Source organism: Carcharodon carcharias, chromosome 28 (genome assembly GCF_017639515.1).
Source record: "Carcharodon carcharias isolate sCarCar2 chromosome 28, sCarCar2.pri, whole genome shotgun sequence".
Taxonomy (NCBI): domain Eukaryota; kingdom Metazoa; phylum Chordata; class Chondrichthyes; order Lamniformes; family Lamnidae; genus Carcharodon; species Carcharodon carcharias.
In genome coordinates, this window is record NC_054494.1 from 14,278,691 (window position 1) to 14,291,163 (window position 12,473).

Consider the following 12,473-nt stretch of genomic DNA (forward strand, 5'->3'; position numbering starts at 1 on the left):
CCTCGGTTAAGGAAGAAGGAGGACATGTCAGAGGAACTGTTTTTGAAGGTAGCATCATCAGAACAGATGCGATGGAGGCGAAGGAACTGAGAGAATGGGATGGAGTCCTTACTGGAAGCGGTGTGTGAGGAGCTGTAGTTGAGGTAGCTGTGGGAGTCGGTAGGCTTGTAATGGATATTGGTGGACAGTCTATCACCAGAGATTGAGACAGAGAGGTCAAGGAAGGGAAGTGAAGTGTCAGAGATGGACCACGTGAAAATGATGGAGGGGTGGAGATTGGAAGCAAAATTAATAAATTTTTCCAAGTCCCGACGAGAGCATGAAGCAGCACCGAAAGAATCATCGATGTACCGGAGAAAGGGTTGTGGAAGGGGGCTGGAGTAGGACTGGAACAAGGAATGTTCCACATACCCCATAAAGAGACAGGCATAGCTGGGGCCCAAGCGGGTACCCATAGGCACACCTTTTATTTGGAGGAAGTGAGAGGAGTTGAAGGAGAAATTGTTCAGTGTGAGAACAAGTTCAGCCAGATGGAGGAGAGTAGTGGTGGATGGGGATTGTTCGGGCCTCTGTTCGAGGAAGAAGCTAAGGGCCCTCAGACCATCCTGGTGGGGGATGGAGGTGTAGAGGGATTGGACGTCCATGGTGAAGAGGAAGCGGTTGGGGCCAGGGAACTGGAAATTGTTGATGTGACGTAAGATGTCAGAGGAATCACGGATGTAGGTGGGAAGGGACTGGACAAGGGGTGAGAGAAGGGAGTCAATATAACGAGAAATGAGTTCTGTGGGACAGGAGCAAGCTGAGATGACCGGTCTACCGGGACAGTTCTGTTTGTGGATTTTGGGTAGGAGGTAGAAGCGGGCCGTCCGAGGTTGGGCGACTATCAGGTTGGAAGCTGTGGGAGATGAGGTCAGTGACAGTCCTGGAAACAATGGCTTGATGTTCAGTGTTGGGGTCATGGTCCAGGGAGAGGTAGGAGGAAGTGTCTGCGAGTTGACGCTCAGCCTCCGCGAGGTAGAGGTCAGTGCGCCAGACAACAACAGCACCACCCTTGTCAGCGGGTTTGATGACAATGTCAGGGTTGGACCTGAGAGAACGGAGTGCAGTAAATTCAGAGAGAGAGAGAGATTAGAATGGGTGAGAGGAGCAGAGAAATTGAGACGACTAATGTCGCGCCGACAGTTCTCAATGAAAAGATCAAGAGGAGATAAGAATCCAGAGGGAGGGGTCCAGGTGGAGGGACAATATTGGAGATGGGTAAAATGATCCGTTGAACAGGGAGAGGACTCCTGCCCAAAGAAGTGAGCACGGAGACAAAGATGGTGGAAGAGTTCAGCATCATGCCGAGCCTGAAATTCATTGAGGTGAGGGTGTAAGTCATTTGCTGAGCACTGAACGTTCAGCATCGGAGAGGGGAAGGTCAGGGGATATAGTGAATACACAGCTGGGGCTGGGATTGGAAGATGGGGTGGGGACGGAGGGACAGGCAGGGGTGGAGGATCCTAGATGGGTGTTGGTGTCGATGAGTTGTTGGAGCTTGCATTCCTTAGCCCTTGAGAGAAAGAGAAAAAGTTTCTTGTTGAGGCGTCGGATGAGATGAAGAATAAAATGAAACTGGGGGCACGCGCAGCTTTGAAAAAGGGTACGGCGGTGCTGCTGGAGGGAGAGGTCGAGTGTGTTCATATGGCGGCGCATGGCACTGAGTGTGGATCTCAGAATGTGATGGGAACAGCAGTCCGAGAAACGTTTTATGTCCCGGAGATACTTGTAATCCTGGGTGAGTTCGAAACATGAGGGGTGGAATTTCAGTTGAAATCCACGTGGGGTAAGTCAGAGACGGAGACAGTCACTGAGAAAGGAGATATGGCTGTGAAAGCGGGTTTTAGTAAACACCTTGTCAAATACCAGGAGAGAAATGGAAAGCAATGAAGGTGAGCAAGGCAAAAGAGAGGTACGGAAATCTTGTCGCAGAGATGAACAGAACTTCTTCAAGGTAGGCATTTCTTGAAGAGCAGTGGCAGTCAATTAAACACAGAGATAAAAACAAGAAACTGTGGATGCTGGAAATCCAAAACAAAAACAGAATTACCTGGAAAAACTCAAGCCCAACGCAAACTGGAGGAACAACACCTCATCTTCCGACTAGGCACTTTACAGCCTTCCAGACTGAATATTGAATTCAACAACTTTGGGTCTTGAACTCCCTCCTCCATCCCCACCCCCTTTCTGTTTCTTCCCCCTTCCTTTTGTTTTTTCCAATAAATTATATAGATTTTTCTTTTCCCACCTATTTCCATTATTTTTAAATATTTTCAAATCTTTTATGCTCCCCCCACCCCCACTAGAGCTATACTTTGAGTGCCCTACCATCCATTCTTAATTAGCACATTCGTTTAGATAATATCACCAACTTCAACACCTATGTGTTCTTTTGTCTGTGACATATTTTGATGATCTGCTTCTTTCATTGCTTGCTTGTCCCTACAACCACACCCCCCCTCACCCAAATACCCCCACCACCCACCCCACACACACCTTAAACCAGCTTATATTTCACCGCTTCCTTGGATTCACCTAGTTTTGAGTACTCCACACGTCAACTCTTTTCTTCTCCTCCGATGCTGCCAGACCTGCTGAGTTATTCCAGGTAATTCTGTTTTTGTTTTGGATTTCCAGCATCCGCAGTTTTTTGTTTTTAATTTAGTCAACCGCTTCATCATCCTGTACCAAGATGGTGGACCCACCATTTCCAGCAATGGTTGAGATCTCACTCGCTGGCTCCTTTACCAAAATGACGGAATCGCCGGTTGCTGTACCAAGATGGCGGGGACGCATCAATTTCCCCTCTCGCCTTTACCAAGATGCCAGACTCATCGGATGCCACCGCCCCCCCTGGTTCCTTTACCGAGATGGCGAACTCAGGCGGTCCCCTACCCCACTTCCCGGTGGCTCCTTTACCAAGATGGCGATGGCGCCGGCCGGGCTCCGCCCACCAGTCACGTGCCGATGCCCAGGCGGCGGGTGTGCAGAGTTGGCGCCGGCGCAGTTGCCACGTCGCGGCGCCTGCTGTCTGAGTGAGTGAGTGAGGTGTCGGTGGCGCGTCCGCCTCGGGGTTACAGGTAGCATCCCTCTGACGGTAAACCGCGATTACTCGGGTGATGGACTCCGGGAACCGGGTCAGGCGCGGAGGAACGGGTGCGTGCCCACCAGCCGGCGGGGCAGGCGGCAGGGCCTGGAGCTGCAAGGCCCGAGCTGGACCTGCAGGCACCGGCCCTGTGACAGACGCCGGGGGCGGGGGGGGGGGTCAGGGAGAGCGGCCTGGATCTCCCCTGCTCTCCTTACCTCCCCTTGAATATCTGGGAGGTCTCGGTCTGCAGCCGACCCCAGGTCTCCCTTTGCCCCCAGTAAAAGCCGGGACACTTGTTGAAGCCCACAGCCACCTTCAGACTCCACTGTTTCCGATGCTCCCTGTGGCTCAGCTGCCCCTCCTCCTCCTCCTCCTCCTTTACTGCCTTTGTGCAATGTGCAGCGCGTCCCAATCACTTGTTGCCCTGTGTCCTATCCCACACCTGGTCCTGCTCACCCAGCACCACACCTCCTTGTGGGTGATCCTGTGCCTCAGATTTAAATCTCAATAATTAAATCCCTTTGTAGCCTCGCCCCACCCAACCCCTCTCCTGTTTCTCTGCCCCACCCCTGCCCCCTTTGATCGCATCTCCTCCCTTCTCCATCCCACTCCACCTTGCCTGGTAGCTGATGTCAAGGCACCAAACTCTGAAATGCACTCACTTTGCCTCTCCACCCCTCTGTCCTCTTTTAAGACTCACCTTCAAGGTGTCAGCCTTTGACTCAGCAGGTAACGCTGTCTCTGAATCAAAGGGCTGTGGACTCAAGTCCCACCAAGAGACATAAACACAATCTAGCTTGACACTTCAGTGCAATACTGAGGGAGTGCTGCATACTTGGAGTTGCTGTTTCCCGTATGAAACATGAAATTGAGATCCCATTTTTCCTTTCAGTTGGATGTAAAATGCGTCATAACTATGAAGAACAGGGAATCCACCTGGGTGTCTTGGTCAACAATTATCCTACAACCAGTTCCAAAAACAAATGACCTAATCAGTTATATTGCTGTTTGTGGAACTTTGATCTGTGCAAATGTTTCCAACATTGCAACACTTCAAAACAACTTAATTGACTGCAAAATGTATTGAGATATTCTGTGGTCATGAAAGAGGCTATATAAATGCAAGTCTGGAAGCACTTAGCAGGTACGGGGAGAGAAACAGAGTTAATGTTTTAAGTTGAAGATCCTTCACCAGGTTTTCTTGAAGACTTCATGTGACGCCTTCCCCTTCGAGATGGTGCCTATGTACAATTGCTGTGCTTGTTCCTGGTGATCATGCCTAGGGTTTATGTGCCCTTCATCACCTTCATAGACACTTTCACTGTGTCCTCTTCCATTTCCCCCTGGAGTCCATACACACACGTGCACTGAGATATTTTCTGTGATCCCAATGCCCTGTCGAGGTTTGTGTTCTCGTCACAGGATCCCTGTCCCCTCCTCTCTCCTTAGGCACTTGCCTGTGATCCCAGTGTTGATTCTTCCCTTGAAGGTTGTGCTTCCAGTTCCTTGCACTAGCCCACAGGGTGTTTATGCCTTCCCTCCTTGCTAGACTCTTTTTCTGGTGTTCCTGTGGTGTCAGTCTCCTGATTTTAAATGCCCTCCTGATGACTGTGCCCAGGATACGATCTTTGTTCTTCCTCTGTGCTGTTTTGCATCTAAGTGCCACTCCATTGTTGAGCCCCAGATGTGGGTTTCTGTTTTGCAAAGTACCCTTTTAATCACTGGTTCATGGAGCTGCTTTGGGCCACTGAGTTATTGGAAAGCTGGCCCTAACCATTAGAGCTTCTGCTTGATACTTTGAGCTGTTGGAAGAGGTTGATGCCCTTGGGTGACTGCTGGCAGTTAAAAAATAGTTTATTTTATTCTTCCATGGGATGTGGGTGTCTTTTGCTAGGCCAGGATTTATTGCTTACCCAGAATTGCCCTTGAGAAGGTATAAAGTATATAAGGTATAAAGTATATATTCGACTTTCAGTGTATCTTTGTTCAGTTTGAATTAACTATTAATTTGATTATTTTTAGCCAACAACAACTTCTGTTTTATTTAAATTGCTCAATTCAAGTTACTCAATCTGATATTTTTTTCAAGGTTAAATGATTTCAAATGAATGGAAGTTGACGACAGAATACATATTGATCATTTCCCTCGATCCTTCTGGTATTGCTGCATCTGTCTGATATTATTTTTTTGATCCCTGCAGCATAAAAATCTGGCTGACAGTCCAGTGTGATGCTGAGGGTGTGTTGTACTGTCGGAGGTGCAATCTTTCAGATGAGACGTTGAACTAAGGCCCAGCTGTGGTCTCAGGTGGATTTAAAACAGCGGTTCCCAAATGGGATCCCAGAGACAGCAAATGGGATTGCGGGCTTCCCCTCTGCTGATGCTGCATCTCACACTGAGGCACAGGTGACGTCCAGCCATGCCCTTGCTCTGCTCATCTGTGCCTCCCTCTCTCTCTCTGTCTCTGTCTCTGTCGGCCTCGCTCTGCCTCTCTCTCTCTTTCTCTCTCTCGGCCGGTCTCGCGCTCTCTCTCTCTCTCTCTCTCTCGGCCTCTCTTTCTCTCTCTCTCGGCCTGTCTCGCTCTCTCTCTCTCTCTCGGCCTATCTTGCTCTCTCTCTCTCTCGGACTGTCTCTCTCTCTCTCTCTCTCTCTCGGCCTGTCTCTCTCTCTCTCGGCCTGTCTCTCTCTCTCTCTCTCGGCTGTCTCTCTCTCTCTCTCGGCCTGTCTCTCTCTCTCTCTCTCTCGGCCTGTCTCTCTCTCTCTCTCGGCCTGTCTCTCTCTCTCTCTCGACCTGTCTCTCTCTCTCTCTCTCGGCCTGTCTCTCTCTCGGCCTGTCTCACTCTCGGCCTGTCTCTCTCTCTCTCTCTCTCTCTCTCGGCCTGTCTCTCTCCCTCTCTCTCTCGGCCTGTCTGTCTCTCTGTCTCTCTCTCTCTCTCTCTCTCTCTCTCTCTCTCTCTCGGCCTGTCTCTCTCTCTCGGCCTGTCTCTCTCTCGGCCTGTCTCTCTCTCGGCCTGTCTCTCTCTCGGCCTGTCTCTCTCTCTCTCTCTCTCTCTCTCTCGGCCTGTCTCTCTCTCTCTCTCTCTCGGCCTGTCTCTCTCTCTCTCTCTCTCGGCCTGTCTCTCTCTCTCCCTCTCTCTCTTGGCCTGTCTCTCTCTCTCTCTCTCTCTCGGCGTGTCTCTCTCTCTCTCTCGGCCTGTCTCACTCTCTCTCTCTCTCGGCCTGTTTGTCTCACTCTCTCTCTGTCGGCCTGTCTGTCTCTCTCTCTCTCTGTCGGCCTGTCTGTCTCTCTCTCTCTCTGTCGGCCTGTCTGTCTCTCTCTCTCTCTGTCGGCCTCTCTGTCTCTCTCTCACTGTCGGCCTGTCTCTCTCTCTCACTGTCGGCCTGTCTCTCTCTCTCACTGTCGGCCTGTCTCTCTCTCTCTGTCTGTCGGCCTGTCTCTCTCTCTCTGTCTGTCGGCCTGTCTCTCTCTCTCTGTCTGTCGGCCTGTCTCTCTCTCTCTGTCTGTCGGCCTGTCTCTCTCTCTCTGTCTGTCGGCCTGTCTCTCTCTTTCTCTCTGTCGGCCTGTCTCTCTCTCTCTCTCTGTCGGCCTGTCTCTCTCTCTCTCTATTGGCCTGTCTCTCTCTCTCTCTGTCTGTCGGCCTGTCTCTCTCTCTCTGTCTGTCGGCCTGTCTCTCTCTCTCTCTGTCTGTCGGCCTGTCTGTCTCTCTCTGTCTGTCGGCCTGTCTGTCTCTCTCTGTCTGTCGGCCTGTCTGTCTCTCTCTGTCTGTCGGCCTGTCTGTCTCTCTCTGTCTGTCGGCCTGTCTGTCTCTCTCTGTCTGTCGGCCTGTCTGTCTCTCTCTGTCTGTCGGCCTGTCTGTCTCTCTCTGTCTGTCGGCCTGTCTGTCTCTCTCTGTCTGTCGGCCTGTCTGTCTCTCTCTGTCTGTCGGCCTGTCTGTCTCTCTCTGTCTGTCGGCCTGTCTGTCTCTCTCTGTCTGTCGGCCTGTCTGTCTCTCTCTGTCTGTCGGCCTGTCTGTCTCTCTCTGTCTGTCGGCCTGTCTGTCTCTCTCTGTCTGTCGGCCTGTCTCTCTCTCTCTGTCTGTCGGCCTGTCTCTCTCTCTCTGTCTGTCGGCCTGTCTCTCTCTCTCTGTTCGTCGGCCTGTCTCTCTCTCTCTGTCTGTCGGCCTGTCTCTCTCTCTCTGTCTGTCGGCCTGTCTCTCTCTCTCTGTCTGTCGGACTGTCTCTCTCTCTCTGTCTGTCGGCCTGTCTCTCTCTCTCTGTCTGTCGGCCTGTCTCTCTCTCTCTGTCTGTCGGCCTGTCTCTCTCTCTCTGTCTGTCGGCCTGTATCTCTCTCTCTGTCTGTCGGCCTGTCTCTCTCTCTCTGTCTGTCGGCCTGTCTCTCTCTCTCTGTCTGTCGGCCTGTCTGTCTCTCTCTGTCTGTCGGCCTGTCTGTCTCTCTCTGTCTCTCGGCCTGTCTCTCTCTCTCTGTCTGTCGGCCTGTCTCTCTCTGTCTGTCGGCCTGTCTCTCTCTCTCTGTCTGTCGGCCTGTCTCTCTCTCTCTGTCTGTCGGCCTGTCTCTCTCTCTCTGTCTGTCGGCCTGTCTCTCTCTCTCTGTCTGTCGGCCTGTCTCTCTCTCTCTCTGTCTGTCGGCCTGTCTGTCTCTCTCTGTCTGTCGGCCTGTCTGTCTCTCTCTGTCTGTCGGCCTGTCTGTCTCTCTCTGTCTGTCGGCCTGTCTGTCTCTCTCTGTCTGTCGGCCTGTCTGTCTCTCTCTGTCTGTCGGCCTGTCTGTCTCTCTCTGTCTGTCGGCCTGTCTGTCTCTCTCTGTCTGTCGGCCTGTCTGTCTCTCTCTGTCTGTCGGCCTGTCTGTCTCTCTCTGTCTGTCGGCCTGTCTGTCTCTCTCTGTCTGTCGGCCTGTCTGTCTCTCTCTGTCTGTCGGCCTGTCTGTCTCTCTCTGTCTGTCGGCCTGTCTCTCTCTCTCTGTCTGTCGGCCTGTCTCTCTCTCTCTGTCTGTCGGCCTGTCTCTCTCTCTCTGTCTGTCGGCCTGTCTCTCCCTCTCTGTCTGTCGGCCTGTCTCTCCCTCTCTGTCTGTCGGCCTGTCTCTCCCTCTCTGTCTGTCGGCCTGTCTCTCCTCTCTGTCTGTCGGCCTGTCTCTCCCTCTCTGTCTGTCGGCCTGTCTCTCCTCTCTGTCTGTCGGCCTGTCTCTCCCTCTCTGTCTGTCGGCCTGTCTCTCCCTCTCTGTCTGTCGGCCTGTCTCTCCCTCTCTGTCTGTCGGCCTGTCTCTCTCTCTCTGTCTGTCGGCCTGTCTGTCTCTCTCTGTCTGTCGGCCTGTCTCTCTCTCTCTGTCTGTCGGCCTGTCTCTCTCTCTCTGTCTGTCGGCCTGTCTCTCTCTCTCTGTCTGTCGGCCTGTCTCTCTCTCTCTGTCTGTCGGCCTGTCTCTCTCTCTCTGTCTGTCGGCCTGTCTCTCTCTCTCTGTCTGTCGGCCTGTCTCTCTCTCTCTGTCTGTCGGCCTGTCTCTCTCTCTCTGTCTGTCGGCCTGTCTCTCTCTCTCTGTCTGTCGGCCTGTCTCTCTCTCTCTGTCTGTCGGCCTGTCTCTCTCTCTCTGTCTGTCGGCCTGTCTGTCTCTCTCTGTCTGTCGGCCTGTCTCTCTCTCTCTGTCTGTCGGCCTGTCTCTCTCTCTCTGTCTGTCGGCCTGTCTCTCTCTCTCTGTCTGTCGGCCTGTCTGTCTCTCTCTGTCTGTCGGCCTGTCTGTCTCTCTCTGTCTGTCGGCCTGTCTCTCTCTCTCTGTCTGTCGGCCTGTCTGTCTCTCTCTGTCTGTCGGCCTGTCTGTCTCTCTCTGTCTGTCGGCCTGTCTGTCTCTCTCTGTCTGTCGGCCTGTCTCTCTCTCTCTGTCTGTCGGCCTGTCTCTCTCTCTCTCTGTCTGTCGGCCTGTCTCTCTCTCTCTGTCTGTCGGCCTGTCTCTCTCTCTCTGTCTGTCGGCCTGTCTCTCCCTCTCTGTCTGTCGGCCTGTCTCTCCCTCTCTGTCTGTCGGCCTGTCTCTCCCTCTCTGTCTGTCGGCCTGTCTCTCCCTCTCTGTCTGTCGGCCTGTCTCTCTCTCTCTGTCTGTCGGCCTGTCTCTCTCTCTCTGTCTGTCGGCCTGTCTCTCTCTCTCTGTCTGTCGGCCTGTCTCTCTCTCTCTGTCTGTCGGCCTGTCTCTCTCTCTCTGTCTGTCGGCCTGTCTCTCTCTCTCTGTCTGTCGGCCTGTCTCTCTCTCTCTGTCTGTCGGCCTGTCTCTCTCTCTCTGTCTGTCGGCCTGTCTCTCTCTCTCTGTCTGTCGGCCTGTCTCTCTCTCTCTGTCTGTCGGCCTGTCTCTCTCTCTCTGTCTGTCGGCCTGTCTCTCTCTCTCTGTCTGTCGGCCTGTCTCTCTCTCTCTGTCTGTCGGCCTGTCTCTCTCTCTCTGTCTGTCGGCCTGTCTCTCTCTCTCTGTCTGTCGGCCTGTCTCTCTCTCTCTGTCTGTCGGCCTGTCTCTCTCTCTCTGTCTGTCGGCCTGTCTCTCTCTCTCTGTCTGTCGGCCTGTCTCTCTCTCTCTGTCTGTCGGCCTGTCTCTCTCTCTCTGTCTGTCGGCCTGTCTCTCTCTCTCTGTCTGTCGGCCTGTCTCTCTCTCTCTGTCTGTCGGCCTGTCTCTCTCTCTCTGTCTGTCGGCCTGTCTCTCTCTCTCTGTCTGTCGGCCTGTCTCTCTCTCTCTGTCTGTCGGCCTGTCTCTCTCTCTCTGTCTGTCGGCCTGTCTCTCTCTCTCTGTCTGTCGGCCTGTCTCTCTCTCTCTGTCTGTCGGCCTGTCTCTCTCTCTCTGTCTGTCGGCCTGTCTCTCTCTCTCTGTCTGTCGGCCTGTCTCTCTCTCTCTGTCTGTCGGCCTGTCTCTCTCTCTCTGTCTGTCGGCCTGTCTGTCTCTCTCTGTCTGTCGGCCTGTCTCTCTCTCTCTGTCTGTCGGCCTGTCTGTCTCTCTCTGTCTGTCGGCCTGTCTGTCTCTCTCTGTCTGTCGGCCTGTCTCTCTCTCTCTGTCTGTCGGCCTGTCTGTCTCTCTCTGTCTGTCGGCCTGTCTGTCTCTCTCTGTCTGTCGGCCTGTCTCTCTCTCTCTGTCTGTCGGCCTGTCTCTCTCTCTCTGTCTGTCGGCCTGTCTCTCTCTCTCTGTCTGTCGGCCTGTCTCTCTCTCTCTGTCTGTCGGCCTGTCTCTCTCTCTCTGTCTGTCGGCCTGTCTCTCTCTCTCTGTCTGTCGGCCTGTCTCTCTCTCTCTGTCTGTCGGCCTGTCTCTCTCTCTCTGTCTGTCGGCCTGTCTCTCTCTCTCTGTCTGTCGGCCTGTCTCTCTCTCTCTGTCTGTCGGCCTGTCTCTCTCTCTCTGTCTGTCGGCCTGTCTCTCTCTCTCTCTGTCTGTCGGCCTGTCTCTCTCTCTCTCTCTGTCGGCCTGTCTCTCTCTCTCTCTCTGTCGGCCTGTCTCTGTCTCTCTCGGCCTGTCTCTCTCTCTCGGCCAGTCTCTCTTTTCTCTCTCTTGGCCTCTCTCTCGGCCTGTCTCTCTCTCTCTCTCTCTCGGCCTCTCTCTCTCTCTCTCTCTCCCTCTCTCGGCCTGTCTTTCTCTCTCTCTCTTTCTCTCTCTCGGCCTGTCTCTCTCTCTCTGTCTGTCGGCCTGTCTCTCTCTCTCTGTCTGTCGGCCTGTCCCTCTCTCTCTCTCTCTCTTTCTCTCGGCCTGTCTCTCCCTCTCTCTCTCTTCCTCTCGGCCTGTCTCTCTCTCTCTCTTTCTCTCTCTCTCGGCGTCTCTCTCTCTCTCTCTCGGCCTGTCTCTCTCTCTCTTTCTCTCTCTCTCGGCCTGTCTCTGTCTCTCTCGGCCTGTCTCTGTCTCTCTCGGCCTGTCTCTGTCTCTCTCGGCCTGTCTCTGTCTCTCTCGGCCTGTCTCTGTCTCTCTCGGCCTGTCTCTGTCTCTCTCGGCCTGTCTCTGTCTCTCTCGGCCTGTCTCTGTCTCTCTCGGCCTGTCTCTGTCTCTCTCGGCCTGTCTCTGTCTCTGTCTCTCTCGGCCTGTCTCTGTCTCTGTCTCTCTCGGCCTGTCTCTGTCTCTGTCTCTCTCGGCCTGTCTCTGTCTCTCTCGGCCTGTCTCTGTCTCTCTCGGCCTGTCTCTGTCTCTCTCGGCCTGTCTCTGTCTCTCTCGGCCTGTCTCTGTCTCTCTCGGCCTGTCTCTGTCTCTCTCGGCCTGTCTCTGTCTCTCTCGGCCTGTCTCTGTCTCTCTCGGCCTGTCTCTGTCTCTCTCGGCCTGTCTCTGTCTCTCTCGGCCTGTCTCTGTCTCTCTCGGCCTGTCTCTGTCTCTCTCGGCCTGTCTCTGTCTCTCTCGGCCTGTCTCTGTCTCTCTCGGCCTGTCTCTGTCTCTCTCGGCCTGTCTCTGTCTCTCTCGGCCTGTCTCTGTCTCTCTCGGCCTGTCTCTGTCTCTCTCGGCCTGTCTCTGTCTCTCTCGGCCTGTCTCTGTCTCTCTCGGCCTGTCTCTGTCTCTCTCGGCCAGTCTCTGTCTCTCTCGGCCAGTCTCTGTCTCTCTCGGCCTGTCTCTGTCTCTCTCGGCCTGTCTCTGTCTCTCTCGGCCTGTCTCTGTCTCTCTCGGCCTGTCTCTGTCTCTCTCGGCCTGTCTCTGTCTCTCTCGGCCTGTCTCTGTCTCTCTCGGCCTGTCTCTGTCTCTCCTCGGCCTGTCTCTGTCTCTCTCGGCCTGTCTCTGTCTCTCTCGGCCTGTCTCTGTCTCTCTCGGCCTGTCTCTGTCTCTCTCGGCCTGTCTCTGTCTCTCTCGGCCTGTCTCTGTCTCTCTCGGCCTGTCTCTGTCTCTCTCGGCCTGTCTCTGTCTCTCTCTCGGCCTGTCTCTGTCTCTCTCTCGGCCTGTCTCTGTCTCTCTCTCGGCCTGTCTCTGTCTCTCTCTCGGCCTGTCTCTGTCTCTCTCTCGGCCTGTCTCTGTCTCTCTCGGCCTGTCTCTGTCTCTCTCGGCCTGTCTCTGTCTCTCTCTCGGCCTGTCTCTGTCTCTCTCTCGGCCTGTCTCTGTCTCTCTCGGCCTGTCTCTGTCTCTCTCTCGGCCTGTCTCTGTCTCTCTCTCGGCCTGTCTCTCTCTCTCTCGGCCTGTCTCTGTCTCTCTCTCGGCCTGTCTCTGTCTCTCTCTCGGCCTGTCTCTCTCTCTCTCGGCCTGTCTCTCTCTCTCTCGGCCTGTCTCTCTCTCTCTCGGCCTGTCTCTCTCTCTCCCTCTCTCTCTCTCTCGGCCTGTCTCTGTCTCTCTCGGCCTGTCTCTGTCTCTCTCGGCCTGTCTCTGTCTCTCTCGGCCTGTCTCTGTCTCTCTCGCCTGTCTCTGTCTCTCTCGGCCTGTCTCTGTCTCTCTCGGCC

General features: G+C 54.2%; 1 protein-coding gene across 5 annotated transcripts in view; it reads left to right on the top strand.

The window, feature by feature from the left end:
* The first annotated feature begins 3,015 nt into the window (after window positions 1-3,015).
* Window positions 3,016-12,473, top strand: part of sec31b (SEC31 homolog B, COPII coat complex component) — a 94,544-nt gene continuing 85,086 nt past the window's right edge. Inside the window, exon 1 of one of the 5 annotated variants that reach the window (XM_041176377.1) lies at window positions 3,016-3,074. The gene's annotated coding sequence lies outside the window, so the exon portion shown is untranslated. Of the gene's footprint in view, window positions 3,137-5,512; window positions 5,535-12,473 lie in introns of those variants that run through there. The other 4 variants (XM_041176375.1, XM_041176380.1, XM_041176376.1 and 1 more) reach the window with 4 other exon arrangements.